We start from the raw sequence: 7,693 nt of genomic DNA, 5'->3' as shown, positions 1-7,693 counted from the left end.
CAACAGTGTCACCCCTCATGTTTAATTTTATAAAAACGACAGTGTTACCCCCTATGTTTTATTCGATACATTTCGACAGTGTTACCCCTTATGGGTTTTTCATGACGACAGATAAAGAACGACATTGCTACCCTTTACGTATCTTTTGATAAAAACAACAGTTTTACCCCTTATATTTTATTTGACAAGGACAATTTTTTTTTTTTTTCATGACGACCAATAAAATACGACAGTGTTACCCCTTTTATTTTATTTGACAAAGACAACAGTGTTAGCCCTTATTTTTTTTTTCATGACGACCAATAAAAAACAACAGTGTTACCCCTTATGTTTTTATTCATGACGACCAATAAAAAAACAACAGTGTTACCCCTTATGTTTTCTTTCATGATGACCAATAAAAAGCAACAGTGTTACCCCTTATGTTTTTTTTCATGACGACCAATAAAAAACAACAGTTTTACCTCTTATGTTTTTTTTCATGACGACCAAAGAAAAACGACAGTGTCACCCCTCATGTTTCATTTGATAAAAACGACAGTGTTACCCCCTATGCACTAATTGATAAATATCGACAGTGTTACCCCTTATGTTTTTTTTCATGACGAACAATAAAAAATGACAGTGTTACCCCTTATGGTTTTTTTCATGGCGACCAATAAAAAAGACAGCGTCACCCCTCATGTTTCATTTGATAAAAACGAAAGTGTTACCCCCTATGCACTAATTGATAAATATTGACAGTGTTACCCCTTATGTTTTTTTTCTTGACGAACAATAAAAAATGACAGTGGTACCCCTTTTTTTTTTTTTCATGGCGACCAATAAAAAACGACAGTGTTACCCCTTATGTTTTTTTCATGACGACTAATAAAAAACAACAGTGTTACCCCTTGTGTTTTTTTTCATGACGACCAATAAAAAACTACAGTGTTTCCCCTTATGGTTTTTTTCATGACGACCAATAAAAAACGACAGTGTTACCCCTTATGTTTTTTTTCATGACGACCAATAAAAAACAACATTGTTACCCCTTATTTTTTTTCATGACTACTAATAAAAAACAACAGTGTTACCCCTTGTGTTTTTTTTCATGACGACCAATAAAAAACGACAGTGGTACCCCTTGTTTTTTTACTTGACGACCAATAAAAAACTACAGTGTTACCCCTTATGTTTTTTTTCATGACGACCAATAAAAAACATCAGTGTTACCCCTTATGGTTTTTTTCTTGACGACCAATAAAAACGACAGTGGCCCTTATGTTTTTTTTCATGACGACCAATAAAAAACAACAGTGTTGCCCCCTATGTTTTATTTGATAAATATCGACAGTGTTACCCCTTATGTTTATTTCATGACGGCCGATAAAAAACGACAGGGTTACCCCTCATGTTTTTTTCATGTTGATCAATAAATAACTGTTGACTTTTTTGCGGGGATCCGAAACTGAGCTGTTTAGAGTGTTAACCTCCGAATTTATCAATGCACCATCAAGACACTGAAGAAAGACACCATAATGGTTATCCTTGACTTTATACTTCGCATGAAATAGAAATGAGAGACTTCCAACAGATGACATCAACCGGACTTGAACCCCGGTCTCCAGGGGGTTAGTTCACAGCTCTCTCCACTTCCCACTGCGATTTTTAATTTAATTATGTCTGAGGTTATATATGGCAGTGCAATAGACATGATGGCATTACGTTTAAAATTAAAGATATTGTGTTTTCCTCAGAAATTGAGCCGCGATCTCCAGTAGGTTAGGCAGAGTGCACACCACTGTACCCCTTATGTTTTTTTTCATGACGACCAATAAAAAACAACAGTGTTACCCCTTGTGTGTTTTTTCATGACGACGTATAAAAAAAAACAGTGTTACCCCTTAAGTTTTTTTTCATGACGACCAATAAAAAACGACAGGGTCACTCACCCCTTATGTTTTTTTTTCATTTAGACCAATAAAAAACAACAGTGTCACCCCTCATGTTTAATTTGATAAAAACGACAGTGTTACCCCCTATGTTTTATTCGATACATTTCGACAGTGTTACCCCTTATGGGTTTTTCATGACGACAGATAAAGAACGACATTGTTACCCTTTACGTATCTTTTGATAAAAACAACAGTTTTACCCCTTATATTTTATTTGACAAGGACAAATTTTTTTTTTTTCATGACGACCAATAAAATACGACAGTGTTATCCCTTTTATTTTATTTGACAAAGACAACAGTGTTACCCCTTATGTTTTTTTTCATGACGACCAATACAAAACAACAGTGTTACCCCTTATGTTTTCTTTCATGACGACCAATAAAAAACAACAGTTTTACCCCTTATGTTTTTTTTCATGACAACCAAAGAAAAACGACAGTGTCACCCCTCATGTTTCATTTGATAAAAACGACAGTGTTACCCCCTATGCACTAATTGATAAATATCGACAGTGTTACCCCTTATGTTTTTTTTCATGACGAACAATAAAAAATGACAGTGTTACCCCTTATGGTTTTTTTCATGGCGACCAATAAAAAAGACAGCGTCACCCCTCATGTTTCATTTGATAAAAACGAAAGTGTTACCCCCTATGCACTAATTGATAAATATTGACAGTGTTACCCCTTATGTTTTTTTTCTTGACGAACAATAAAAAATGACAGTGGTACCCCTTTTTTTTTTTTTCATGGCGACCAATAAAAAACGACAGTGTTACCCCTTATGTTTTTTTCATGACGACTAATAAAAAACAACAGTGTTACCCCTTGTGTTTTTTTTCATGACGACCAATAAAAAACGACAGTGTTACCCCTTATGGTTTTTTTCATGATGACCAATAAAAAACATCAGTGTTTCCCCTTATGTTTTTTTTCATGACAACCAATAAAAAACGACAGTGTTACCCCTTATGTTTTTTTTCATGACGACCAATAAAAAACAACAGTGTTACCCCTTGTGTTTTTTTTCATGACGACCAATAAAAAACGACAGTGGTACCCCTTTTTTTTTTTTTCATGGCGACCAATAAAAACCGACAGTGTTAACCCTTGTGTTTTTATTCATGACGACCAATAAAAAACGACAGTGGTACCCCTTTTTTTTTTTTTCATGACGACCAATAAAAAACATCAGTGTTACCCCTTATGGTTTTTTTCATGACGACCAATAAAAAACGACAGTGTTACCCCTTATGTTTTTTTTCATGACGACCAATAAAAAACAACATTGTTACCCCTTATTTTTTTTCATGACTACTAATAAAAAACAACAGTGTTACCCCTTGTGTTTTTTTTCATGACGACCAATAAAAAACGACAGTGGTACCCCTTGTTTTTTTACTTGACGACCAATAAAAAACTACAGTGTTACCCCTTATGTTTTTTTTCATGACGACCAATAAAAAACATCAGTGTTACCCCTTATGGTTTTTTTCTTGACGACCAATAAAAACGACAGTGGCCCTTATGTTTTTTTTCATGACGACCAATAAAAAACAACAGTGTTGCCCCCTATGTTTTATTTGATAAATATCGACAGTGTTACCCCTTATGTTTATTTCATGACGGCCGATAAAAAACGACAGGGTTACCCCTCATGTTTTTTTCATGTTGATCAATAAATAACTGTTGACTTTTTTGCGGGGATCCGAAACTGAGCTGTTTAGAGTGTTAACCTCCGAATTTATCAATGCACCATCAAGACACTGAAGAAAGACACCATAATGGTTATCCTTGACTTTATACTTCGCATGAAATAGAAATGAGAGACTTCCAACAGATGACATCAACCGGACTTGAACCCCGGTCTCCAGGGGGTTAGTTCACAGCTCTCTCCACTTCCCACTGCGATTTTTAATTTAATTATGTCTGAGGTTATATATGGCAGTGCAATAGACATGATGGCATTGCGTTTAAAATTAAAGATATTGTGTTTTCCTCAGAAATTGAGCCGCGATCTCCAGTAGGTTAGGCAGAGTGCACACCACTGTACCCCTTATGTTTTTTTTCATGACGACCAATAAAAAACAACAGTGTTACCCCTTGTGTGTTTTTTCATGACGACGTATAAAAAAAAACAGTGTTACCCCTTAAGTTTTTTTTCATGACGACCAATAAAAAACGACAGGGTCACTCACCCCTTATGTTTTTTTTTCATTTAGACCAATAAAAAACAACAGTGTCACCCCTCATGTTTAATTTGATAAAAACGACAGTGTTACCCCCTATGTTTTATTCGATACATTTCGACAGTGTTACCCCTTATGGGTTTTTCATGACGACAGATAAAGAACGACATTGTTACCCTTTACGTATCTTTTGATAAAAACAACAGTTTTACCCCTTATATTTTATTTGACAAGGACAATTTTTTTTTTTTTCATGACGACCAATAAAATACGACAGTGTTACCCCTTATGTTTTCTTTCATGACGACCAATAAAAAACAACAGTTTTACCCCTTATGTTTTTTTTCATGACAACCAAAGAAAAACGACAGTGTCACCCCTCATGTTTCATTTGATAAAAACGACAGTGTTACCCCCTATGCACTGATCGATAAATATCGACAGTGTTACCCCTTATGTTTTTTTTCATGACGAACAATAAAAAATGACAGTGTTACCCCCTATGTTTTAATGGATAAATATCGACAGTGTTACCCCTCATGTTTCGTTTGATAAAAACAACAGTGTTACCCCTTATGTTAATTTCATGACGGCCGATGAAAAAAGACAGAGTTACCCCCCATGTTTTTTCCATGTTGACCAATAAAAAACAACGGTGGTACCCCTGTCGACGTTTTTGCGGGGATCCGAACCTGAGCTGATTAGAGTGTTTACTTCCGAACTTATCAATGCACCATCAAGGCACCGAATGAAGTCAACACAATGGTTATACTTGACTTTATAATTCGCATGAAATAGAAATAAGAGATTTCCAACAGTTGACATCAACCAGACTTTTGTGCATTCCTCTGAAATTGAGTCGCAGTCACCAGTGGGTTAGGCGGAGTGCACACCACTGCACCACTGAGGCGATGAAAATACATAATAATCAATCATCAATAAAGAGCATATACATGACATTAAAATGTTTGTGTGTATTTCTATTATTTCCCTTTTGGTTTTTTTCATGACGACCAATAAAAAACGACACTGTTACCCCTTATATTTTATTTGACAAAGACAACAGTGTCACCCTTTATGTTTTTTTTCATCACGACCAATAAAAAACAACAGTGTTACCCCTTATGTTTATTTCATGACGGCCGATAAAAAACGACAGTTACCCTTACGTTTTTTTTCTTGACGACCAACAGTGTCAACCCTCATGTTTCATTTGATAAAAAACTACAGTGTTACCCCCTATGTTTTATTCGATACATTTCGACAGTGTTACCCCTTATGGGTTCTTCATGACGACAGATAAAAAACGACAGTGTTACCCTTTACGTTTCATTATAAATCTCCCACTGAGATTTATAATTTAAATATGTCTGTGGTTAATTTATATATTACAATATATATGCAATAGACATGAGGGGCGTCAAGGTGTTGAAAAATCCTGAACAGTCTGGCACATCCAGGCCTCGACGTTCAACTCCGTAGGAAAACAACAACAACCACCACTGACGCTGAAAACTCATCATGTGGTGACCTTAAGACACTGGATACGAGGAAAACAAAAGATCAACCTCGACCGCGGTCAGCCTATCTCACTTTGGGCCAATCTTTTTTTGTACGTGAACCATCACACGCCAACATGGTGTCTTCCTTCCACGCCAACGCCTGCATTAAAGTTTCAGAGGCTGATGCGGCCTGTTAGGCAGGCAGCTATAGAGACAGCGTGTTTGCGGTCATTGATTAGCCCAGCAGAGAGTGGAAATTGGTCATCCCCGTGTTCTCTGGGTCACGTTGAGGATCAGGGAATGCCGGCAGGCACGTCTGGACCTGTGTAGGCTACTTATTACAGAGTAACAAATGAGGCGGATTAAAGTGTCAAGTTGAGAGAAAAGCGATGGTCGGTACTTTGTGCACAAATATGTGTTGAACGCAATTTCCATGTATTCCATCATAGACTTTCACACAAAGAAACACAAACGCGCAGAACAAGCACCTCTGTTCAATGGCGGTTAGAGGGGTCGGGGCGACATGGGGTACCAACCGGATGGTGTTACGCTATTAGGGGTTTAATAGTCTTCGGTGTCTTTGTCTGTCATACTGTGTGTGCGCGTGCGTGCGTGCGTGCGTGCGTGCGTGCGTGTGTGTGTGTGTGTGTGTACACATCACCCTGGGCAGTCCTGTGTTCCAGCGTTACGTGTCGCGTTACTAAATGAGCGTCATCCATTATTGAGACGGCCGCAGCGGGGAGCGAGTCCGGGAGAGATCGCGACGTCCGCCGCCTGTCACGGCCAAGCGCGCTGGCCTGAGTGACAGGTCAGCGGTGCCCAAAATGTCCCGGGACGCGCGGGCTGCAACTCGAGCGGCGGACACTGTTTAATTGATAGCACCTCTGATTAACTGTCACTGGAAGAATCAACACCAGTTCATTCGCTAAAAGAACACCCTAAACCAGAGGGGCACTGTGTCACCTTAACCCCCGGACACCGTGGGGGTTTAACCCCTTACGGTCGCAGACGAGAAGATGGCCCAGAGAGATAAAATGATGTGTGACTCAAAGCGTGAATTGTCATTTTCAAGGTTTTGAATCCACAAAAACAAACGTTTCGACGCAACGGTGACTTTACTTTAGGGACTGTTAGGTTGAGGTCACACAGTGATGAATGTTTAGAGGTCGCTGCCTCTGTTGGGTTGGTTCTGCCTCACAAGATGGCAGCTGTCGGGATATAACGTCACATTACAACACTAATACAGAATACCTTTTTTTTTTTTTATAATTTACAAAATTATAAATCCTAAATCCTTTGATTTCCGTTGTTCAGCTAACTCCTGGTTGAGGACAAGTGGTTGGATACCATCACAATGTAACGTGGTTTTACAAGGGCCGTGCACGACATCTATTGGACACTCTGAACCTTCCAAATATACGGCCACGTTATTTAAGCGACAATATTGATAAAACAGTGCCATCTGCTGGCAGTAAAGGGTGCTAGCGCTCCTAGCCATTTATTGACATTCATTTATTTATGATTGTGACATGATAACCTCTGATCCTCTACTGCTGTATATTTACTAAAATATGAGGTAATTAATGTCCCGGACCCTCTGCTAACAGATCATGAATATTAAAGGAACGGTATTTTTATTTAGGTTTGAATTCAGTCAACAGGAAAAAACAACAACCGATTCAACAACATCTCAGGAAGATATTTAATAGTGGTTAAACCAACACAAATTTTGAATTAACTGTCAATTAAAACGTAAATAAATGCCAAGTGTAATTCTTTTTTTTCCCATACAGTTTGTAAATTGTACAATAAACGGTGCAATAAGTTCACAATTTCTCTTTGTACAACTTTCTGTGTGATGCAGCACAACTATTCAACTTCCTGTCACATGACAACTATGTGACTACATAGAAACGTGGTACGGAGGGGGGGGGGGGGGGGGGGGGGGGGGGGTGAGGTTAAACAAAAATCAACCAAATTCAGACAACATCTTGCAGGGTGGAAGAAACCATTTCAGTCTCATCACCATCATCTTAACATCGTTTGTTTCTAAGAATTCAGAG

Source organism: Gadus macrocephalus, chromosome 21, assembly GCF_031168955.1.
Source record: "Gadus macrocephalus chromosome 21, ASM3116895v1".
NCBI lineage: Eukaryota > Metazoa > Chordata > Actinopteri > Gadiformes > Gadidae > Gadus > Gadus macrocephalus.
Note: the sequence above shows the minus strand (reverse complement) of the source record.